The sequence below is a fragment of the Anomaloglossus baeobatrachus genome, chromosome 6, assembly GCF_048569485.1.
Source record: "Anomaloglossus baeobatrachus isolate aAnoBae1 chromosome 6, aAnoBae1.hap1, whole genome shotgun sequence".
NCBI lineage: Eukaryota > Metazoa > Chordata > Amphibia > Anura > Aromobatidae > Anomaloglossus > Anomaloglossus baeobatrachus.
The window spans coordinates 537,206,742-537,232,777 of NC_134358.1; the positions used below are offsets into that span (position 1 = coordinate 537,206,742).

Sequence of the window (26,036 nt, forward strand, 5' to 3'; positions counted from 1 at the left end):
CGGTATAGTCTATGATGGAGGAATTAACGTTGGGGTGCAGGACCGAAGATGCAGCCAATAACTGGACGACACAGAGACTGTAGTTTCCTTTACCTTTTTACTTGGTAGTGGATGGCGCAGGCCAGGGAAACTAGTTTGGATAACCGAGGTCCGGGCAGCCTGGAAGCAATTGGGGGATCCACCTAGCCAGATGGGTTCGGAGGCCTTCCTTTTGTGCTGTCCCATGTAGGTCCCTGCTCCTTAAAGCTATGCTGCGGCCCTCTTCCTAGTGTTGGTACAGTTTCTCACCTGTATGGCAGCCAGCGCAAGCCTTTTACAGGTGCCGCTCTTCTGGTAGCGACTCCAGGTTCTAGTATGCTGCTTTGCCCCGGGGCGTTTTTGTGTGGCCAGAAGACATGCAGTCTCCTGCCCTCCGAATTCAGCTGCTGGGCCTTCAGTACCTGGACAACCAAGGACTCTGGCGTTCTGTTCCTAGCGCTCTGCTCTGAGGCGAGCTCTGTTTCTGCTCTGCTCCCCAGGCTCTTTCTGCAGAGAATGTCTGCTTGATTCTGCTCTGCTCGCCTCTTCCCTGTTTCACTCACTAACCCTTCCCCCAGGCCAGAATGTATAGGGAAGCTCCCCTTAAATCGGGTGTTAATGCTCCCCCTTCTGGTCTGGAGTCAGGAAAATGTTTGCAGCGGGTGCTACCTAGCGTGGGGGACCCCCTTCTTGATTCCAAGCATAACATCACCCCCTGTGAGGAGGGCAATGCTACTGTGGCGACCGGACCACTGGGGTGCCACACACCCAATGGTCAGTTGTTCACACATCCAAATGACACTTCTTGTTGCCACCACTCGCTATTTTGTTATACCAGAAAGTTGCCTGCCCTAGGTAACACACTAGTACAGATATCCAGCTTTCTAAGCACGAGACAGGTACTGTCACAATGTGACTGTTAAGATTGCAGAGGACAGGGTGTTGTGAAGGTTAGTTATGTTTTGGCTGCTGGGAGGCTGCCTCTGGTGGCCAGGAATGGTTTGGACTTGGACCAGGTGTGTTGTGCAGTGGGTGTTTCCTTTGCTAATTCTCTGCTTATTTAAGTCCTGGTCTGATTGCAGGCTGGATGTCAGTTGTTCTTTGTATCTCCAGCCTGCTTAATCCTGCTCTACACCACATCTACTCCAGATAAGTGCTTGCTCTTTATTTATTGTCTGGTTCTTTTGTTTATCTGGGTTTGTCATTTGCTGTGGTTGGTTTCAGTTTATTTCCTTCCAGGGATTTTCCCCCTCAGTGGATTGTTGAGGAACTCCCTGCAATTCTGTGTGGAGTATAGCTCCTTTGGGTCCATGTGTTTGTGGCTTGTTGAATTTGTTATAATTCTTGTTTTCTGTTCATTGGTATGACAAGGTCACCTGGTATAGGACGGAGTTTAGGTCGTGCGATCTGAGGGCCTTTTTGTACTATCAGGAAGTTGGTATTTTGCAGGGTTTTTCTCTGGTCACCATCAGTCCCCTTTCCTGTCCTTTCCTATTTAAGTCAGCGGGGGCCTCACCTTTTGCTAATCCTGTCATCTACCTGTGTATTGTGTTTTTCCTATATCAGTCTTTGAATGTGGGGGGCTTGCTATTCTTGTCTATTTTCTGAGGCAGATAGTTATTCATCTTTCCTACCTTTAGGATAGTTAGTTCTCCGGCTGGGTTCGCGGTGCACAGGATGTTCGTTCACCCCTCGGCTACTTCTAGTTGTGATGGTTAGTAAGGGGATGGCGGCCAGATTAGTTGCCAATGCTTTTGCCAATGATTTGTGGTGGTCTTCCATGGTTCCGGATCATAACAACAGGGGCCACTATGCTCTCCCTCATGCTAGGAGACCCTAGGCTATCCCTAACTTCAAGGTTACTCCTGATGGTGGAGATGCCCAAGTTCTGTTCCTGGCAATAGTCCTGACCAATACTATTGTGATCACCCCCTCACACCAGGGAAGGACGGGCAAGAGTGTGATGGAAAACAGATAAAGACAGGCAAGAGAAAATCAAAACTTGACATACTGGACACACATAGAAATAGACAATAAGAGACTCAGGAGAAAAGCAAGAACAGGAAGGTAACAAAAAAAGGCAACAAGGTCTAACTCCAGAACTGCACTCAGCAACAAGTATAAAAACCACAAAATAGTCTGGATTACAACACTTCACCAGACCAGCTAAGATAAACTATAGCTGGCATAGATGGAAGGATTCAGCCAGCATATATAGGAGGGGAGCAGTTGTGATTGGCTTCCCCACAACATGTGATAAAAGGAGACTAACAAGCAAACTAGCAGATATTAAATCTTTCTAGCCTGCCTATGAATTATTACTCTGCAGGTCAACACCTGAGCCTGCCTGCATTGATCACAGACACCAGAGAAATTATCGGGTGGAATGTCAGAATATTCGTGCAATTTTTGGGCTCAAAGTTAATCAGCAATTTCTCATTTTTCCAACAAAATCATTTTTTTTTAGGGACCACATCACATTTGAAGTGACTTTGTGAGGCCTTATGGATAAAAAATACCCAAAAGTGACACCATTCTAAAAACTGCACCCCTCAATTTGCTCATAACCACATCATAGAATCATAGAATGGTAGAGTTGGAAGGGACCTCAAGGGCCATCGGGTCCAACCCCATGCGAGTGCAGGTTTTCCTAAATCATCCCAGCTATACGTCTATCCAGTTTCTGCTTGATGATTTCCATTGATGGAGAGGTCACTAACTCCCGTGGTCGCCTGTTCCACTCTCTGACTGCCCTCACTGTGAGAAAGTTTTTCCTAATGTCTAATCTGAATTTTCTTCCTTTAAGTTTCATCCCATTGCTTCTTGTATTTCCTTGTGCTAATGAGAATAGGGTGGTTCCCTTTGGACTGTGACTTCCTTTCAGATATTGGTAGACCGCTATTAAGTCTCCTCTCAGCCTTCTGTTTTTCAAACTAAACATCCCTAGTTCAAGGAGTTTATTAACCCTTTTAAATTAAAACTCTTAGGCGGGCTTTACACACTACGACATCGCAGGTGCGATGTCGGTGGGGTCAAATTGAAAGTGACGCACATCCGGCATCGCATGCGACATCGTAGTGTGTAAAGCCTAGATGATACGATTAACGAGCGCAAAATCGTCGTAATCGTATCATCGGTGCAGCGTCGACGTAATCCATAATTACGCTGACGCGACGGTCCGATGTTGTTCCTCGCTCCTGTGGCAGCACACATCGCTGTGTGTGAAGTCGCAGGAGCGAGGAACATCTCCTACCGGCGTCACCGCGGCTTCCGTAGGATATGCGGAAGGAAGGAGGTGGGCGGGATGTTTACATCCTGCTCATCTCCGCCCCTCCGCTGCTATTGGCTGCCTGCCGTGTGACGTCGCTATGACGCTGCACGACCCACCCCCTTAGGAAGGAGTCGGGTCGCCGGCCAGAGCGACGGTCGCAGGGCAGGTGAGTGCATGTGAAGCTGGCGTAGCGATAATTTTCGCTACGCCAGCTATCACACGATATCTTACCTGCGACGGGGGCGGGACCTATCGCGTGCGACATCGCAGCATCGGCTTGCGATGTCGCAACGTGCAAAGCCCGCCTTACTCTTTAAACCAAAGCTTCACAATGAATACTACAGACCCAATTCTCCTGCAGACTAAAGTCAATGTCAACTAAAGCTCTGCTGGATATTATACATGTGCCAGCTTTATATAGTAACACTGCAGCCAATGAACGTGGTGTTCGAGGTCCTCTGAACATTGCCGATAACTAGAATGAATCATCATTATTGAAAAGTGTGAAAGCTCTAATTTTACCAATCTATGTAGAATCACATTCATTTTATTACCAGTAATATATATATTTTCGGCCGGCTACTCAGATCTTAAAGTTCTGCAGTGATTTATGTTTCTAGCAAAAGCTTCATACACAAAATATTATAAGGTTAATCTTATTCGTGATGAGTCCTATGTATACAATGAAAATAAAAAAAAAGTTAATGATTTAAAAAAGTTAAATGGGTTGTCACAACTTATTTGTCAGGAGTACACCGTTCCAGGCCCCGGCTTCCTGCTTTGCAGGGGGCGGTGTGCTTCTGAAGACTGACAGTTCAGACCAACGGTATGGTCACACCACTGGTCCAAACTGTGCCCTCTCCTGGGTTGTGGCAGCTTTGGTCTGCAGCATGGGGACACTGAGCAATTTAACATAAGAACTTGAGACAAGCGTTACACATTGTTTGTATAGCTCAGTGGTTCCCAAATTCTAGTAGTCCTCATGGCCCATAAGAGGTCATTTTTTCAGGATTTCCTTAGTATTGCACAGGTGAAGCCTTGATAATGATTTCATCACCAGTTTGATGTAAAAGGGAACCTGTCACCACTTTTTTGGCCTATAAGCTGCGGCCACCACCGGGCTCTTATATACATCATTCTAACATGCTATATATAAGAGCCCAGGCCTTGGGTATAACATAAAAAACACTTTATTATACTAACCTAACGGTCGCACGGTGGGCCTTATGGGCGTCTCCGTTTTTTGGTGCTGGCGCCTCCTCATTTGGCCATCTTTGTTCTCCTTCTCTAGCCGCGGTGCATGACGGGTCCGATGTCATACACACTCGCCGGCATTCAAGTCCTGACCAGGGCAGATCAAAGTATTGTAGTGCACCTGCGCAGGACCGGCGAGTGTGTATGACATAGACGCGTCATGCACCCAGGCTTCAGAAAGAGGACGAAGATGGCCAAGAGAGGAGGCGCCGGAACCGGACAATGGAGATGCCCATAAGGCCCACCGTGTGACCGTTGGGTATTATAAAGTGCTTTTTATGTTATACCCCCGACCTGGGCTCTTATATACAGCATGATAGAATACTGTATATAAGAGCCCAGTGGTGGTGGCCGCAGCTTATAGGCGAAAAAAGTGGTGACAGGTTCCCTTTAAGTAAATTCTGAAAACATGACCTGTTGGGGACCTTGAGGACTCGAGTTTGGGAAACACTTGTATTAGATAGAGGAATTGACATCAGAATCATCTGATCTGATGGACCACTGAACAACGATCTTGGACCAGCTCTGAGGCAACAGAGGTAGGAATGGGAAAAAAAACAGCCAAATATCAACAGGAACTGAGCGACCCAGGGGCTAAGGATGCCACACCTGATCCCAGCAAAATTATTTTAACCCTGGGGGAGCTCCAATGATCAGGAACCCCATTATAAGCTACAGAACATAGCCAAGTACTGTACTATTCATTTTATAAGACGCACTGGATTATAAGACGCTCCCCAAATTTAGAGAAAAGAAGGCAAAAAAAATGGGGTCCTTCTTATAATTCAGGGCTGTCCTACCGGTGGGGTGTGGCAGCAGTGGTGGAGTGGGGTCACAGGTGGCATGGTCGGTGGTGGAGTAGGGCGATGCTGTGGGTGGTACGGTGGGTGTCCAAGATGCTCGCTGCGGGCACTGTGAGGCAGGAGGAGCATCCAGAAGCTGTCAGCAGTGTGGGCTTCAAAGAATGGCACCCGGAGTCGGCGCTTGCGCAGATGGAGCTCTTGGCTCAGTGACAAGCCGAGATCACATCTGCACAAGTGTCACCTCCAGGCGTCATTTTCCTTACGTCCGCTGCAGGGAATCAATGGGCAGAAGGCGGCGCGTGCCCATATGAGATCTTTATCTGAGAGCTCCATCTGTGCACACACCGATTCTGGGTGCCATTATTTGAAGCACGCACCGCCGACATTTTCAGAATGGCGGCCCCTGCCTCACTACCCACAGCACTGCGCCCAGCACCATCCGTGGCACAGCACCCCGCACTTCTCGCAGCACAGCCTGCCACCCGCGGTAAGCCCGCAGCACAGCGCCCGCGGCTTGCAGCATCTCCCCTGCCTCATGTGACTCCTCTGCACCACCCCTAGTAAGCTACATTTGGATTATAAGACAGACCCCTCATTTTCTTCCCAAAATTTTGGGAGGAAAAGTACGTCTTATAATCCGAAAAATACAGTTACTTATGAGGCCTACGAGACTACGATGCATATTTCAACTTTACCTGTTGGCCAAAAGCTTTTTTGACAAACTTCACCGACTTGAGCTCAGATGAGGGCATCTGTGGTCCCCATGGGGAGGGAGAATTAGTTGTTGCCGGACAATTCTAGAAGAACATACTCTTCCACGAGAACAAAGGATCGGTCACATTCAAATTCAACATTTTTGAACATTTTTACCTCAACATTTACTATCAAGAAATAGACAGAATTTGGAAGAGTACAGTTGGAAGGTTAAAGGGGTTATCCGGCTTCTTTTGACTTTTTTTTTTTATTTCTCTATTGGGCTACATTGGGGCAGGTAAGTAGATGGTGAGCACTTACCTGCCCTGCTGTCAGCCCCTCTCCCCCGGCTCAGAGTGGTCATGTGACCGCTGCTGCCGCGATTTTGCTGCTTCCGGTCATTTCATGTCAACATGGGCAGGGCCATGTTGACATGCAAGTCTGGAGCAGCATGTTGCCGCCCTGCTGGGCGGGTACAGTGCGATGAGCCCCGCCCCCCTTCCCTGCACCCCCCCACACATTCCCCCACACCCCGCACTCTCCCCGCAACCTCCCCCTGCACTGCTGTGGGGTCCGTGACCTGGGGGAGGGGCCTGGTGGCAGCTGCCGTGGTGTCAGCGCCAGCACCGGGCCCCCTGCTCAGGATCGCACATTCAAATGTACCGGCATCACAGATCACAGATGCCGATATATTTGAAAGCGCTGATGAGAGGGAGCTCAGCGCTGTAGCTCATCACTGGTCCCGCTGTCTGTGTCTGACAGATCAGGACAGCGGTGACGTCACTACTGTGCTGATTTGTCCAGACCAGACAGCGGACGAATGTGCAGGAGCGGCGGGGACCGAGGACGGGTGAGTATGTATTCCCTACATGTGTTCCCTATGGGGGTAGGGGGTTGGTACAGAGTGCTGTGTGTGTGTGTGTATGTGCGAGTGTGAGGTGCAGAGCCCGATGTGCGCGTGTGCGGTGCAGAGCCATATGTGCACATGTGCGGTGCAGAGCCATATGTGTGCGGTGCAGAGCCATATGTGTGCGTGTGCGGTGCAGAGCCATATGTGTGCGTGTGCGGTGCCAGAGCCATATGTGCGGTGCAGAGTCCAATGTGCGTGTGCGGTGCAGAGTCCGATGTGCGTGTGCGGTGCAGAGTCCGATGTGCGTGTGCGGTGCAGAGTCCGATGTGCGTGTGCGGTGCAGAGTCCGATGTGCGTGTGCGGTGCAGAGTCCGATGTGCGTGTGCGGTGCAGAGTCCGATGTGCGTGTGCGGTGCAGAGTCCGATGTGCGTGTGCGGTGCAGAGTCCGATGTGCGTGTGTGTGGTGCAGAACCATATGTGCGTGTGTGTGGTGCAGAGCCATATGTGCGTGTGTGTGGTGCAGAACCATATGTGCGTGTGTGTGGTGCAGAGCCATGTGTGTGTGGTGCAGAGCCATATGTGTGTGTGCAGTGCAGAGCCTGATGTGCTTGTGGTGTGCAGAGCCATATGTGTGTGTACGGTGCAGAGCCCTATGTGGTGTGGGGTGCAGAGACCGATGTGGTGTGGGGTGCAGAGCCTGATGTGGTGTGGGGTGCAGAGCCCGATGTGGTGTGGGGTGCAGAGCCCGATGTGGTGTGGGGTGCAGAGCCCGATGTGGTGTGGGGTGCAGAGCCCGATGTGGTGTGGGGTGCAGAGCCCGATGTGGTGTGGGGTGCAGAGCCCGATGTGGTGTGGGGTGCAGAGCCCGATGTGGTGTGGGGTGCAGAGCCCGATGTTGTGTGGGGTGCAGAGCCCGATGTGGGGTGCAGAGCCCGATGTGGTGTGGGGTGCAGAGCCTGATGTGGGGCTGTTATTTGCAATGCTGTAGTGATAACAGGTCAGGTGCTGGGGAAGAATACTGACAGGGAATGGTTGTGCAGGGGGGCGAGGCTGGACACTGGGGAGGGGCTGGACATTGGGGTGGGGCTGGACAGTGAGGCTGGGCGGTGCCAGCTGTGACTGGGAGGTGTGGCACAGGAAGTTATCATGTTTCCTAGAGCTGAATGTAAACAGAGAGCTGCAGAGAATAAAGGGTGAATTCAAGAGGAACAAAAGTTAGAAAACAAAAAATAACAATGTAGGGGTGATTTATATGACAATACAGCACAGCTTAGCTTAACAAAAATTTTTGAGTTTATGTCGGACAACTCCTTTAATAAGAGAAATATTTAGATACCTGGTGGTATAAATGGGTATGGGATAAGTGGCTAAACTAACCTTTTTGGTGAGAAGATATGTTTTGTTTTAATTTAAAGAGGTTGTCTCAATTTCTGAAATGAGTAAACTTGCCAAGTGCTTGGAAAAACAATCTACTTTTTATGAAAAATGGTCTCTACATTGAGACTTTTTAATTTGATTGTGTACTGCTCAAGTTTACCGGCCACCACTGCAGTCTATGAGAGTTGGCCAAGGTGTACGAGATTACGAGCTTTTTGCTATACAGCCTGCTCGGACATTGGCCAGATTGGTGGATCTGGGAGGCTTCAGTGCCCCGACGCTCCTGTAAAGCAGAGTTTGGACCTGTAGTGCAGCCATGTCACTGGTCCAAATTGTCAATCATAGGGAGCACACCGCCCCCCAGGGTGCAGGAACTTTCGAGGCAAAGGATCGGTGCATCCCAGAAGAAGGAAGAAGAGAGTCATCCTTTAAGACCACTTCAGGTCAATGTTCCCTGCACTTCTACTGCATTTCAGTTTATTCTGTGCCATCGGCTTGAGAATATTTCTTGTGGCGTGTATTTTTTCACTAATCACATCACACTATCAGGCAAGCCATCCACCATCGCTCACTGTCTCCAACTAGTTTCGCAATTCTTTGGGACCACTTCCCACTCGTCCTAAAAAGGCAGAAACATTTTGCTTAGAACATATTACGCACTTTGATTCCGCTACAATTCAGAGTATTTAACTTGTCAAGGTAGAACATCGCCGAACTACTTAATAAAGATAGTTATCATTTTAATGGCTTGTCACTGCAATCTGTACAGATAAGAACAGGAGGACTTCAAAACAATGATATAAGAGGGGGAGACTTTTTAGATTTGCCGTGTAGTCAACGGTAAAATGTAGAAAACATCAGTGGAAGTGCATACACCGTTGAAATCTCACAGCGGCTCATCAATCGACATTTCTAATACAGACAATCCTCTGAAAATCCACATGGAAAGCTCCAAAAAATAAAAACACAGATCAAAGGCTCCAGAGCAACAAGTCAAAGGCTTCATCGTAAGATAATGATCTTTGACACCACATATGTGTAAGAGGGTGGCCGAGGCGGATGTGTGTTCCTGCCACTAAAGACATCAAACGCATTTATGTGTTATATTGTACTTAGTATTGTAATGTAAAGGGGGCTTTACACGCTACGAGATCGCTACAGCGACCTCGTTGGGGTCACGGATTTTGTGACGCACATCCGGCCGCTGTAGCGATGTCGTTGCGTGTGACACCTATGAGCGATTTTGCATCGTCGCAAAAACGTGCAAAATCGCTCATCGGTGACATGGGGGTCCATTCTCAAATATCGTTACTGCAGCAGTAACGAAGTTGTTCCTCGTTCCTGCGGCAGCACACTAAGACACTGTTTGTAGGTATCATAATGCATAGTGTGATAGGTAATGTAGTATTCATGTAGGATGTTGGTAAAATAGGAAGTTTCCCAGCAACTGACTTTAGGGCAAGCAATAGTTAAGCTTGGGACTAGCCAACAATGGGTGGAGTTAGTTCATAGGGTAAGTGACTGTTTCCTGTTAAAAGTTAGATAGAGTTTGACTCATGACAAGTACAGGCCAGACTGGAGAGAGGAGGTGCCGAACCGGAAAGCAGCGACAACCATTGGACCGGACCGGCCCTTAGGTGAGTATTATAAGTGTTTTTTTACGTTCTACACAGCAACCTAGGCTCTAATATACAGTGTTCTAGAATGCTGTATATAAGAGCTCACTGGTGGTGGCCGCAGCGTACAGGGGACAAATCTGATGACAGGTTCCCTTTAGGTTATGTGCCCACTGGCTCACACGTAAACTTGAGCTTGAAGAGCTGTGCAAGTTGTTCGATAAAAGACTGTTGTTTAAGAACCGTTGACCTCTTAGTCTGTCTTCACTGTGGATTTGTCCTGATTTGCCAGAAGCAACGGCGACGAGTGGCCTGCAAAAAGGTATGACGTGCACCACAGAAGATCACGCACCCAGCCAGGCCCTCAATCCTACTGTGGGGTGCTGGGCCGAATAGCAACTGCACCTCGCTCGCGACTGCCGCCTGTGCAGTCTCACATATGAAAGGCTTCAAATACCTAAAATGAAGTCACATATCAAAAGCTCCACAATACAGATAATGCTCTCTGGAGTCATTTGTAAAGGGTCCACAAATAATTATTCACTGGAAAAGAATGACCATGGTTCAACCAATGTGTCTTTGTTCTCGAGTGTTGATGAATATGATTGTAACCGCTCATACAGGGGCACAGTGACATTGATCAATGGGTTATTTCCAACATTAAAAGATATCATCCATCTAAAGGATAGGCAGTAGCTAAGAGATCAGTGGAGGTCTGACTGCTGGGATCCCCTCTAACTCGAAAACAAGGCTCTGAAATGGAGCCATCACTCCATCCATTCTCTCGGACTTCCAGAGATAGCCAAGTGCAAAGCTCAACTATTACCCTTAGTATCATACCGTCAAGGATGCAGAGATGTTCGCGCACAGCCACTGCTCAATTCGGACATAGCAAAGCCCTGTTCGCAGGGTCAATGGCGGCCCAGCAGTTGGACGCTCTCCGAGTCACAAGGTACCACAAATTATCACCAAACCTTATGATTGATGATAAAGTGTTGGGAATAACCTCATAATGAGGACCTTTCGCATGCTCATGAGTGTCCAGTTTTATCTTTTAGTTTATTCCGTTTCCTGCAGTTTTCTACTGTTAATCTGCCATACAGTTCCAGAGATATTGGCCTTTTTAGTTAGTGCTGTTATGATATTTACCAAAGAAGTGGTGTTCACCATGTAATAATGCAGAACAACCTAAACATACGCCCTAGAGGATCTTGCAATCCACGCCCCCTTGGAAATGACCATAAAAATTATCCCTAAATAAAAAGGCCGATATCTCTGGAATTGAATGGCAAAGCAAAAATAAATGAATACACTGGAGCAACGGGAACAAAATAAGAGCAAAAACTGGCCACTTCTGAGCAGGTCCTTTTTAGGCTGCTTTCACACATCCGTTTTTTGCTCTGCGGCACAATCCGGCTCTTTGCAGAAAAAACGCAACTGGGTTTTTTTTGCCGCCGGTTGCGTTTTTTCCGCATAGACTTTCATTAGTGCCGGATTGTGCCGCATGGCCTTGCGTTCGGTCCGGTTTTTGCCGGATGTGGCATATTTAGCCCATGCGGCGGCTGGATGGAACGTTGCCTGGCACGTTTTTTTGTCCGGCAAAAAAACCGCATCGCGCCGCATCCGGCCGATGCGGCGCTCTTTCCAATGCATGCCTATGGATGCCGGATGCGGCAAAAAACGCATCCGGCCGCCGCATGCGGTTTTTTGCACTGTGCATGTTCAGTAGCGTGCCGCAACCTTCAAAAACCGGACGGGCCGCATGTAAAAACTTATGCAAAGGATGCGTTTTTTTCGCCGCATCCGTTGCATAGGTTTTAGAGCCGGATTTAGCCGCACTGCTAAAACCGGATGTGTGAAAGCAGCCTTAAAGGCACCCTTTCAGCAGGTTCCTTCAATGTAACCTGAAGACAGCATGCTGCAATAGTTAAAACAGAGACTTCAGCCCTGTGTCTGTTATCTTAGTCTTTTTTTTGTTTACCTGCAATGTTAGCTGAAGCCTGTTATCTTTATCATTAGTGGGTCTCAGCAGCATGTGAGCTGTAGTCCGACTCTGCCCCCTTCTGTCTATGGAAATGTACACTGAAAGCCTGGTGTGGTCAGGGGCAGCTCTCCCAGCACTACTACATACAAAATCTATAATCTTTCACTATGTCAGCCACTAATCTAAGTGATACATTATTTAACTCAGTATCTCTTTGCCTAAATCATGCTGCTCTCAGATGAGGTAGCAAAAACCTATTCACAGATTCCCTTTAAGTAACCAACTACATTTTTTCATCCTTGCAATATAAGCATCCTCATAGTAGAAGTATAAAACACTATAAATCTAGTTAAGAAGGCGGGGTCCTTAACCCTTTGCTATGGAAGTCTTTTTGAGTATCACACCCAGTTGGCTAAAATGACCAGATTATAAAAAGTGAAGAAGAAGAGGCCATATCTCAGGAAGCAAGAGGCGCAAGAACCAAAAGGAAAACAACGCCCGACTCAGGAGAGCAAGCGCAATAACATCAAAATTATTTATTCATGATAAATCTCCCTTTTAAAATTAAAACAATAATGCAAAAATTGTACTTTTCTTCATTGTGTTCTATACAAAAGCAGTCTTATCAAGTGGTGGAAGCCATTTATCAGTCCAAATAGTTTATTCATGAGAACTCACGCAATGAAACTACTCCATATTACGATATCAGTAAGTCACGAGTCACTTTCATGTTTTTTAAAGACCACATATTGCTTTAAAACTGAAAATGTCGACTTAACATTTCCCTAGACACATTGTAAGCTCAGAGCAATTATTTACATCACAGCCAGATGCCCATTAAATGTGATCTATGATTGTTAATGGAATGTAATTGCTGGTAAATCTCCATCTCTTGGATATTATGCGGCCTGCACTAAACATTATACTTCTCTGTTTTCAGTAAATTTCAGGAAATAGGAGACATTAGACCTTTATGTAAATGTAGGCTATTGTCTGCTCCCTTGTTCTTCTCATAGTTATAATTGCAAAGATTGGAAGCATTTTGCAGGATACACAGCCGGCCTACTCTTCCTGTTGGTCCATATGTATCAGAAATCAACCTCTCACCCTTTTATTCGATGTTTTTTTTTATCCAACTTAAAGAGAATCTTTCAGCAGGTTTTTGCTATATAATATGACATTAGCATGATGTAGGGACAGAGACCCTGATTCCAGTGATGTGTCACTTAGTTTACTGGGTGCAGCAGTTGTGATAGAATCCGAGTTTTCTCTGCTGCAGAATTAGCAGAGCTCAGAATGCTGAGCTGTGTATAACCCCGCCCACACCACTGATCGACAGCTTTCTGTGCATATTGTTTAACCCTTCACGACCGATGATATACATGCACATCATCGGCCTTGTCCCTGCCTTTGACCCTGCCTTTGATGCGGGTTCACACGCTGAGCCCACATCGTTCCCGCCACTTGTAAGCTGATTTATTCAGCCACCACAAGCCTCTAATAGAGAAACACCCACGACTGGTAACCAGTTAAATGCTGCTGTCAGTTTCTCACAGCAGCATTTAACATGTGTCACCCATAACATGATCTCAGAGCGCCGATAGGTTCTCATGACAGACAGGGAACAGCTGATGATGCCCGTGTCTGTCATCACAATCCTACTGTGAATGCCGGCTGCGAGCGACACTCATAGCAGATCATGAATGTTACTATACAGCGCAGTGCTGATGCACTGCTATGTATAATAATGCACTGCTATATATAACATAGGGAATAAAACAATCGTAGCGTCAAGTCCCCTTAGAGTACTAACCTCCAGTATAATTGATACCTTTTATTGTAGCGATCTGATGTTGCAGTCATGAAAATTCTAGAATAAAAGTATTAGATCAGGCTTGAAGTGCATTGGAGTTGTGTCAATGCGCTAAGGAGAAGCAAATGCTAAGCACTGACACGCCCCCAGTGCACGTAGGAGAAGCAGACCCTGAGCAGTAACACACCCCCAGTGCACGTAGGAGAAGCAGACCCTGAGCAGTGACACACCCCCAGTGCACGTAGGAGAAGCAGACCCTGAGCAGTGACATGCCCCCAGTGCACGTAGGAGAAGCAGACCCTGAGCAGTGACACACCCCCAGTGCACGTAGGAGAAACAGACCCTGAGCAGTGACACTCCCCCAGTGCACGTAGGAGAAGCAGACCCTGAGCAGTGACACGCCCCCAGTGCACGTAGGAGAAGCAGACCCTGAGCAGTGACACGCCCCCAGTGCACGTAGGAGAAGCAGACCCTGAGCAGTGACATGCCCCCAGTGCACGTAGGAGAAGCAGACCCTGAGCAGTGACATGCCCCCAGTGCACGTAGGAGAAGCAGACCCTGAGCAGTGACACGCCCCCAGTGCACTTAGGAGAAGCAGATCCTGGGCAGTGACATGCCCCCAGTGCACGTAAGAGAAGCAGATCCTGGGCAGTGACATGCCCCCAGTGCACATAGGAGAAGCAGACCCTGGGCAGTGACACGCCCCCAGTGCACTTAGAAGAAGCAGACCCTGTGCAGTGACACGCCCCCAGTGCACTTAGAAGAAGCAGACCCTGGGCAGTGACACGCCCCCAGTGCACTTAGGAGAAGCAGACCCTGGCCAGTGACACGCCCCCAGTGCACGTAGGAGAAGCAGACTCTGAGCAGTGACACGCCCCCAGTGCACGTAGGAGAAGGAGACCCTGAGCAGTGACATGCCCCCAGTGCACGTAGGAGAAGCAGACCCTGAGCAGTGACACGCCCCCAGTGCACATAGGAGAAGCAGACCCTGAGCAGTGACATGCCCCCAGTGCACGTAGGAGAAGCAGACCCTGGTCAGTCACACACCCCCAGTGCACATAGGAGAAGCAGATCCTTGGCAGTGACATGCGCCCAGTGCACATAGGAGAAGCAGACCCTGGGCAGTGACATGCCCCCAGTGCACATAGGAGAAGCAGACCTTGAACAGTGACACGCCCCCAGTGCACGTAGGAGAAGCAGACCCTGAGCAGTGACATGCCCCCAGTGCAAGTAGGAGAAGCAGACCCTGAGCAGTGACATGCCCCCAGTGCACGTAGGAGAAGCAGACCCTGGCCAGTGACACGCCCCCATTGCACGTAAGAGAAGCAGACCCTGAGCAGTGACACGCCCCCAGTGCACGTAGGAGAAGCAGACCGTGAGCAGTGACATGCCCCCAGTGCACGTAGGAGAAGCAGACCCTGAGCAGTGACACGCCCCCAGTGCACGTAGGAGAAGCAGACCCTGAGCAGTGACATGCCCCCAGTGCACGTAGGAGAAGCAGACCGTGAGCAGTGACACACCCCCAGGGCACGTAGGAGAAGCAGACCCTGAGCAGTGACACGCCCCCAGTGCACGTAGGAGAAGCAGACCGTGAGCAGTGACATGCCCCCAGTGCACATAGGAGAAGCAGACCGTGAGCAGTGACACACCCCCAGGGCACGTAGGAGAAGCAGACCCTGAGCAGTGACATGCCCCCAGTGCACGTAGGAGAAGCAGACCCTGGCCAGTGTAACGCTCCCAGAGCACTTCCAGCCTGATTTGCACATGCTTTCTACACTATATTTCTCACATCTGGCACATCAGATCTCTACAAATAGAGGATCAGTATTATTGGACGACAAGCGCCTATGCAACTACAGGTACAACTATACAACTCCATACATAAGAACGGGCTGACAAGTTCTCTTTAGACCAATTAAATTGATGGCCTATCTTTAGGATAGGGCATGATATTAGCTATGTGGGGGTCCGATGCCCACCATCCCCACCATTCAGCTGTGATCAGCTCCAATAACAACCGTATATAAACAGTGATTGGAGCAGCATGGCGGCTCTATGAACATTGAGGAAGGATTCTCCATTCGTGCTGTATGTGTGTTACCCACCAATACCATCTGTAAATAATACACGAACTGCATGTGACTTGGTTTAAAATTGGCCACAGCAGCCTTTATTACCTATTATTTACATACTAACACAAGGGGGCGCCGTCCAACGGGCGACCCCAACAAATAACAATAGGTAACACAGTAACCAATACAGTAAATATACAACCCTGAGTAGGCCCAGTCCAGGAACCACTTCTCACCCCAGTATCCCTGGCCGCAACACACCGACCCAGAGATGAGGTATTAATCACCTACGGATTAACCCCCCAACTTTGCAGAACCCCGTGCCTGCAACATCCCGGAACCTGGAGCCACCATACCAAGATGGTGTCTCTCTGTCCAGTTACCATTGCCTTCAACCGCCTCTGGACCAGACCTACCCCCCGCCACAGGACAGGGCACGTGACTCCTTACGTGGCCTGGACCCGCCACACACCAAAAGCTTGTACCACACCTCCACGCAATCCCAGCGTCCACAAAACAGCACCAAGCACGTGAAGATGCACCCCCATCGCATCCCCAAAACCACCCGTTCAGCGCCACCAACTTTTGGCGCCGCCCCCCCAATAAGGCTCAATTGATACTGCCTATCGCACGAGCCACACGCCATTCCAACCTGGTCACACTATCAAAACTACCCCACAATTAAGCTCAGGTATGTCTTACACAATGCAACAACCAACAATTTTTTTATTTTTTTTTTTTAAAACATTCATAAATAACTTCTCGAGATACCAAATCGCTGCCTCCAATTTACTGGACCAGTACCATCGACCCGTCCAGACCCAACTGGCAACATTCAGGCGAGCCTCAGACCGTCGAGGCCCCGAGAACCAACGAATGCCCAAATATCCAAATGAGGCACACCCTCACCACAAAAACCCAGGGGTTATAAACCCACAGATAACACCAACCTGTTACGCCAACCCATTCCACTCCCAAAAGACTCAAATGCCCCCATTGCCTTAACCCGATAACAACTGAGGCCAAACGTAACACCGAAACAAGAGGACTCCCACCTCCCAATACTTCTCACAACCCCTTTTCTGAGCCCACCGAGGGGCCTCCGTGGCAGCCCAATCCAGAAGGAATACGACCCATAGTATTCCGGGCGCCCACCCCCGCCACCTGCAATCAAGTCTGCAGCACTGCCACAAAATGGTACCTTAACAAACGCGACACAATAATGAGCCTGGGCGCCCTCACAACATAATTCCGCACCCGGGACCGCGTATAACAACACCAACCTTCACCACCCGCCTAATCTAATTCGGTGAGCGACAAAGCCGGCGCTCAACCCACTGCACCACCTCGGACACATCCTCCAACATCCAACCTCCGCTCTTGACCGTAGATGGGCTGACCAACCCCACAATCTCAAAGCCCCCCAAAAGGCTAACACAAACCGTTTTGGACAAGGGAAACAAAAACCCGCTCGTGCTCAGATGAACATAGCCGCCACAAACCACTCACCAAACGCTGCCACAAAACAACGGAGACGGACCCTTGTATCCCGCTCCCTCACACCCTTACGACCAAACCCTTCAAGGCCTGCCGCGCCCTAAGATCCTGCGAAAACATCTCTCCACATCTAATCCTTAACAAGACAGCCACAGCCGCCACCCTCTGCTCCACTGCGGACGCCGGCCTAGCAGCCTGAAAACCGTTACTCACCACTGCCAACGCCACCATCAAATACTCCATTGGGCCTTCCTCACACATTGTCCCAAACGTTATCCGCGCCACCCATACTTCTGAATATCAGCCACAAATAACCTCAGTCACTGGGCACCGAGCCGCTCCCCAACACAGCCACACCAGACTCCACAAGCCCTCCGGACACACCGTGCTCACCTCGTCTGCTACCCGGCCTCAACTCCCGAGACCTGCAGAACTGGAAGGAAACACAGCAGCTGCTATTCCCTTGGCAAACCCCAGTACTGGTTGCGCCACGCATAACATTTTTTTTTTTTTTTTAAACACATCCAATTGAGAAACCAACTGTCGCAAGTACGCCACCCTTGGCCCCAGGATTAGCAAACCAACTATTAATCGAATTCTCCACCAACTGATAGCCAGAATGACAGCACACCTTCCTCTTGGAAAAAACTGCCAACCTCCACCACCCGACCACTACCACCGATTGGAAGCGCTACCCCACAATGCCCAACCAGAAAACAACTGGACCCGCTGCCTCCGAGTACCGCAGCTACGTTCCATCAGGTAGCACCTTACCCAGCCACAATCCGCGGCCACTAAATCGCCGTAAGAAAAAACCTCCTACACCATCAGATCATCATTGATCTCCCTCGTGACCACACACAAAGGATCCGTTGGCTGCACCCTTGGCGCAGCCATCGCCAGCCGTCCAGCAGACACGCACCCCAGCGGCGTAACTCTGCACCGTGGTTCGACCGCCCCTGCAAAGACTGCACCGCCTGAAACCGCACCGTCTTAGCTGACCTAACTGCCTCTATCGCAGCCCATAGGACCACACCATTACCCACGAATCCTACCCCTCTGACCATAACATCAAACTTTATCCCCACAAACCGTATCACTGGCGTTGGACCCTCAGTCTTCGCCTGCGCCAACAGGCCCAAAAGAGTATCCACCACCATCTGTAATAAAACAATCAACCTCAACGAATCATCAACCCGCCAACCCGATGTAAAGAGAATCAACCTATAATGAATAAGAGGTGTAAGCTGGGACACACCACGCACAAACCACTCCACCAAGAAATAACCGCCTCCAAAGGAACATAAAATGGGACAACAACCCATTAGCACCCACCGATCAACATAATAATAACTCCCCTCCCCACCGCAGCACCAGAACTGCTAGCTAGCAGGGTGGACCAGTAACAACCTAAATGCCGCCTCCAAATTCGCCTTTGCCATCAATGCTCCCCGGCTCACCGCCTTTACCAAATCCCACCCTCTGTCAAACGACACATAATAAACCGCCGACAATTCTGGAGCCAAGCAGGCATACACCGATGACTCCTCCAGATAAGATACGTTTTGAACAAGCCGAAATATATACATCTATATACGGCTCATTTCCGGCACTACCCCCCAACAGAGAAACCCAATCGTGACAAGGAGGGCCCCGAATGGCCCACCCATCCTGCCCAACACCACTTCCTGACCCCTCTTTCCACTGACAACCACCAGGTGTCCCCTAGCCCAGCGCAAACTTCCAATAAGGAGGCAAAGATCCACCAATATAAATAGAATGACGCAGAATTACTATGTTCCTTACCACAACCCAACACTTATGCTTAAGACAACCGTCCGCGCCAAATCTGCACCACCCATCCTTCTATTCCCCCCAAAAAACCCTCATCGTCCGTGTCGCCGGGGTTCCAAGCCCCGAACAGCCAACTACCCCCCAAAAGGGGGGGGGGGCTGACTAGGAGCCGCCATCCACTGCAGCCATAAGGATGTGCCCGTATGATCCTACCGCATACTGGCACGCAACGCCTTCCCTTGCTGAAATTACTCGGCGTACTGAAGCCAGACTAAACCGCCATATGACCTAACAAGCCACCCCAAATGGATCCATATAACCGAACCATGCCGAACCAATTACCCAATTCCTTCCCCCGATACCCTTGCCAAAAAACGCAAATGCCCGCAGCCACGTTGCAAATGTACGAGGGTGAGCCTCCACCGGCGCTCCCCTCCCTCTACTTATCCTTCCTGGAATCACTTGGCTTAACCTAATCCAGGTGAAACTGTTCCCGGGGGAGCAGCGAAACTATTGCTACATGTTCCCCATTCAAACCTTATCCCTCACATCCTCCAGCAAGTGAGCCCCCCCAGCGGGCCTTTGAAGCACCCATACCTCTCACACTTGGCCACTGTCAGCCAGACGCACCACCTCATCCCCCTCTTCGTTCCTCACCACTCACTCTGTCACAGCCCTTGCCGCCTCTGCCCGAAAATGCTCCCCTGCCGCCTCATGCGCCCTCACTCTGCCTGCCGCACCTGCGCCTACTAACCACCGATCCCGTCCATGCCGCCGGCGGTGCATGCGCACTCTCCACAACCGTATACACCACTTCAGTAAACCCCATACCTGGTCAAAACACCAACCCACTCGGCGCTGCCGTGTCCGCAGCCGCCCCCCCCAGCCCTGCCAAATTCACGGCCGTCTCACCCGACCGCGACCCGGCATATCCTGGAATAAAAATCACGCCATCCGGACGTCTGATTCATCCGTCGCTGCTTCCTCCTCCTCCTCGCTGGAGCCGACCGCCTCTGGCTCATGTAATGCAGACGCCGCCGAAGCGCTGCCACCACCACGGCCGTCCTCCTGGTACGCCGCGTGGGCACCATCCTCCAAGCTCCATCTTCTGTCCCGCGGCGACAACCCCGGAAACCGTCCCGTCCTACGGGCTGCCACCGCGGGCCTTATCTTCTGGCCTGACCCCCCCTTGCTACCTGCAAGGACAGGGGGTACCTGTGGCCCGACCCGCTGCCAGCAGACTCCCATCCAGAGCCGCCAGCCTCCTGCCCTCCTGGGCCCAGAAGGCATCCGCCCGCCGGGCCCTCCCCCCCTTGGGGGAGACCGTTGCTGCCGGGAGCTGCACGCCTGCCCTGGGTGACCAGGCGGGGACCGCAGGGCCCCCGCCGTCACCCCCACGTACCGACGCCTCCCGGGCATCCGTCGCACCATGCTCGCCTGCCCTGGTGCCGGACCCCTTGCTGGCTGCAGCCCCCCCCCCCCCCTCCACCCGCGGGGGGGGGGGGGGGTAACGCTGGCCTCCGCCCTCGCCGGGCGCTCTCCTGGCCAGGAGCCGCCGCATCCAGCCCTCCTGGGCCCCATGAAAGCCTCTGTCCGCTGGGCCCTCCCCCTCCTGGGGGAGACCGCCGCGGCCGGGAGCTGCAACCTGATCTGGGTGACCAAGCAGGAACTGCAGGGCCCCTGCCGTCACCCCCACTCACCGACGCTTCCTGGGCACCCGTCGCCCCAGGCCCGCCTGCCCTGGTGCCGGACCCACCACTGGCTGCAGCTCCGCGGCCCCCCCGCCTTCCGCGAGGGGTAAAGCTGGCCTCTGTCACCGCCGGGCGCTCTCCCCGTCCGGGAGCCGCCGCATCCAGCAATCCAGGCCGCGGCTCGGACCGGAAGTAGGCCGCAGCCAAGCCACGCCCCCCTCCCGGCTGCCGCGGCCCGGACGGAGATTCCTCCCGCGGCCGGAGCAGCAGCTGAGTACTGCCCTGCCCACGTCCTACCGCGGAGGGTCCCCGAAGGGGCTCTCGCATCTCCTCCTCGCTCCCCCCGCACACGGCAAGTACCTGAGATATGAGGGAGGGGGGACGCCGCCCGCAGCTGACAGGGGAGCGAGGGGAAAGTGCCAACGGGTTAACCCCCAGCAGCCAAGACGTGGGACCGCGCTGCCAGGGGCCCGTGCACTGCCATGATGAATCCGCTGCTCCCGGGTAGCAGCCATCCTGTCGCACGTCCGGATCGTTCCATATCCGGAAGTCTGGTGATGTGAGGGGCTGGGGAACCTCCATCATGACGTCCTTGTACAGATCTTTGTGTCCTTCTAAATACTCCCACTCCTCCATGGAGAAATAGAAGGTGACGTCCTGACACCTTATAGGAATCTCTCCAGTCAGATCGTTCCATATCCGGAAGTCAAGAGAGAGGGGGTAAGTCAAAGTCCTTTACTTACACCCCTCAACTGTCCCACCTCTTCCTCCAGGGAACTCCTCCTACCCACCAATCCCTTTACTCTGCCTTATAAACAAACCATTCCTGTTTCCATTAACCCCATCACTCCTTCCCTTCCCTCTAGTCATGTCGCCCCTCCACCCTATGGGTTCCATGGCTTTCTTTCACTGTGTTGTTGCCACTGCTGAAATCTGCAGCTCAGACCTCGAATATAATCAGTGTCAATCTGTTCAGCTCCTCCTTCTCTATAACATGCTGCTGGCAGATCACACTGTATGTTCAATGTGAACAATGTTAAAAGTGAAGTTAAAAAAAAGGTAATAAAAAAAAATTAAAGAATGATCTTTATCAACCATTGCAAAACTAAATGTCCCCTTGTTGGAAAAAATGTCTGATCCCTTAAAGGGAACAAGTCATGTGCAACAATGCTGCGTACCTGCAGATATGGGGTTAAACTGCAAGTAAATAGAGTTAAAATGCTACCCAACCGCCTTATTGAAAGTACAGCTACAGGGAGGAAGTTAATTTATATCCTCCCAGGAGCCACTTTCTTTCAATAATAGGGGAGTGCCCGGAGCAGTTAATACAAGCACTTTGATTGACAGCTCACTCTACACATAAACGCTGCAGAGCGAGCTGTCAATCAATGTGGCAGGGAATAATTATCGCTGCCGCGCACAATATATTAGTGAATGTATCCGCCCCGTGCATGCCCCTATGACTGAAAGCCAGCAGCTGCAGGGAGGATACGCATGAAGTTTATTTCCTCTTGGCAGCGGTGCTGTCATTATGGCGGTCGGGCAGCATTTTAACACTATTTGCCTGGAGATTGACACTATATCTGCATGTAAATTGCATTTTTGCACATGACATGTTCCCTTTAACTAACAGACACTGAACTAAACAGAGCATTTATACTATTTAGAAAGCAAAGTTATTATTTTTTGCTTCTTTTTCCTGTTCCGTTGTAATTATCAATTTACGTCAATTGTGATCTGCCCTGGAGCTGCTTTACAGGCCTACAATAACCACAGGGTACATGGGAAATAGGAGGATTTTTAATTAGGAGAAAAAACATTAAATAAACTCCCAAAATAGAATTCCTGCCTGTCCGATGTTTCCCGGTTCTCAATTTAGTTATATTATGACCAAACGGCTCAGGGAACTACAGAAGATGAAAATGACAAATTATGCACTGGATGTCTGGGCTTTATGATACAGCTGGACAAAAGGGGACACCCGGAAACCCCCAAACATTCTGAAGACTGCAATAAAAGTATTAAATAAAAGTAAAATAAAGATCTGTGCAGGATGGAGAGATAGATAATTAGATAGATAGATAATTAGATAGATAGATAGATAGATAATTAGATAGATAGATAGATAGATAGATAGACAGATAGATAGATAGATAGATAGATAGATAGATAGATAGATAGAGGGATAGATAGAGGGATAGATAGATAGAGGGATGGATAGATAGATAGATACATAGAGGGATAGATAGATAGATAGATAAATAGATAGATAGATAGAGGAATGGATAGATAGATAGATACATAGAGGGATAGATAATTAGATAGATGGATAGATAGATGGATGGATAGATAGATAGATAGATAGATAGATAGATAGATAGACAGACACATAGATAGAGGAATAGATAGATAGATAGATAATGGATGGATAGATAGATAGATAGAGGGATAAATAGATAGATAGATGGATGGATAGATAGATAGACACACACATAGATAGATAGATAGATAGATAGATAGATAGATGGATAGATAGATGGATAGATGGATAGATAGATAGACAGACACATAGATAAATAGATAGATAGATAGATAGATAGATAGAAGGAAAGATAGATAGATAGATAGATAGATAGATAGAAGGAAAGATAGATAGATAGATAGATAGAGGGATAGATAATTAGATAGATAAATAGATAATTAGATAAATGGATAGCTAGGCAGACACATAGATAGATAGATAGATAGATAGATAGATAGATAGTGAAAAAAAATACAATAGATCTATCTAAGTGCCTAAAAACTATCGGGCAGGTATTTTCTACCTACCTACCTATTGTGTCTGGCACGGCACCGATCTCTGCCAGCACAGAGGGGTCATAGTCCATTCCTGACGGCTATTCTGCAGCATCTGCTGATGTCACATCAACAGATCAGCTCCATCTCTTCTGCTATGCCCTGTTGAAGAAGCATCACTGCCAACGTCATGCTGATTGACAGCCGGCTCTCTGCTGCATACTGCAGGAAGACGGCTGCCAACCAACATGACATCGGCATTCACATGCCATCAACAGAGCAGAGCAGAAGAATCCTTGACGACTCTCTGCCGGCGCCGAGTAGAACAGGCAGGTAGTTAGCAACTATCTGCCTGGCAGTTCTTAAGGGGGCATTACACGCTACGATATCAGTGCTGATATCACTAGCGTGCATACCCGCCCCCATCGTTTGTGCGACACGGGCATATCGCTGCCCGTCGCGCACAAAATCGCGCACCCCGTCACACGGACTTACCTGCCCTGCGACATCGCTCTGGCCGGCAATCCGTCTCCTTTCTAAGGGGGCGGGTCGTGCGGCATCACAGTGGCGTTTCAAGGCAGCCGTCCAATAGAAGCGGAGGGGCGAAGATGAGCGGGACGTAAACATCCCGCCCCCCTCCATCCTTCCGCATTGCGATGGAGGCAGGTAAGGAGATGTTCCTCGCTCCTGCGGTGTCACACACAGCGATGTGTGCTGCCGCAGGGACGAGTAACAACATCGCTAATGAGCGTTAAACGATTTTTGGTTTTAGGACGACCTCTCCGCAGCAAACGATTTTGGCTGCTTTTGCGATCGTTTTAGGTTGCACAAAAGTGTCACACGCTGCGATATCGTTAATGACGCCGGATGTGCGTCACTAACGGCGTGACCCCGACGATAAAACATTAATTATATCGTAGCGTGTAAAGCCTGCTTTAGGCACATAATGAAAAAATGAAATAATCCCAGATGACCCCTTTAAATAAGTCTGTCACTTTGGCTATAAACTAATTGTATGCCAAATTCTGGCATAAATTATATAGTAGATTTCTGGGGACACTCTTGTTCCTCCCACATTCCTCCTACCATGTGTCACGAGGTGGGAAGAGGTAACCCGTAAAAGGGGCACCTGCACTGGCCCCAGGGCTAGGGTGGCCCCAGCTGTCCCTGTTCCTAAAGATACGTCTAATGGTGGCGATGTTTGGGCCGCCTTTCTAACCCTAGCTCCTGTATAGCCCCGGTCTCTACCTCCTCTCCCCAACCCCCGGGGGAGTGCTGGGACAGGAGTGGTTTTATCCCACACAAAAAACAGACAGGGAAAAAAACAAAAGTCAAACTCACTGCACATATATACACACACACAGACGTAAGACAATATGTGCTCAGAAGGAAATCTGGAAGGAAATAAATAGACAACGAGAATATTTCCACAAGACATTAAATAATGCACAGATCACCAGAAAAAGATGACTACAGGATATATTGCAAATGAAGCTATAATCTGCGTAGGCGAAGAAGCTCTTGTAGCGCCCCTGAACCCCTCAGGGCACTATTAGGTACTGCATCCTGACTAAGCTGCAGGGCCTACCCCCAGGGACCTGGAAGCCCAGTGCCAATACCAACAAAACACATAATATCCCCCGTTTCCCACTTACCATTAGGGATGACTGACTAGTCCGGGACCAAATGGATGGCCATCCAGAGGCGGAGCCAGTCCAGTCCACTAGAAGGCAGCCCGGTGGGATGGGATAAAACAGACACAGACGGACACACAGACAAGAGAGTCGAGTAGTGACAGTTGAAGGGGACGGACATGTCTCCAGACGGGGTCATGTAACGGCGACCCAGGTGGCAAGGAGAGTGGTTGCAAGGGATGGTACAGACAGGTGCCTCTGGAACTAGAGCACCGATGGGGCACAGGGCCATAGGTCAGGCGACAGATACAGACTACCTGACAAATACCTGAACAGTGAGGGGACCTTCACGGACCTCACTGACCCAAGAATCCAGGGGCACCAGCAGTAAAGATTGAGCCAGGGACCGGAACAGAACACCGGCCCTACAGGGTTCGCACTGCTCGCCATACGGACGAGAGACTGCCAAAAGACAGTAAGGGACCCACAAACGCTTCAGGCTACGGGGTTCCAACCACAAGTGAGAGGTTCCGGGGAAAAAGACTACCAGGTCATCACACAGGCACTGGCACAAAAAGGGAACAGGGGTCTCAACCAGCCGTCCTCGAGGCCACAATTCCATCCTACAGTGAGTAAACAGAAGTTGCACTGCATCCCCACTGTGTGGTCTCCCTTCTTTCTGCGACATACCCCCAATCACTCACTCCCTGAGGCCAAGCCCTACTTGTGGAGGGCCCACCATCCAGGCTGCCACCACCATCAGCCCTGGAGGTAATAGACTGAGCAGCGGCGCTTCCATCACCATAACTGCAACCCGCAAGTGGCGTCACAATACAAAGTCTTTCACTCCCCTGTATATAACCCCTTTAAAA

The 26,036-nt window shown here is 50.0% G+C and overlaps 1 protein-coding gene across 2 annotated transcripts in view; it reads right to left on the reverse strand.

Annotated features, from left to right (window-relative positions):
* CACNB2 (calcium voltage-gated channel auxiliary subunit beta 2) overlaps window positions 1-26,036 on the reverse strand; it is a 462,222-nt gene that overhangs the window by 376,100 nt on the left and 60,086 nt on the right. The gene's annotated exons all lie outside the window — the stretch shown is intronic.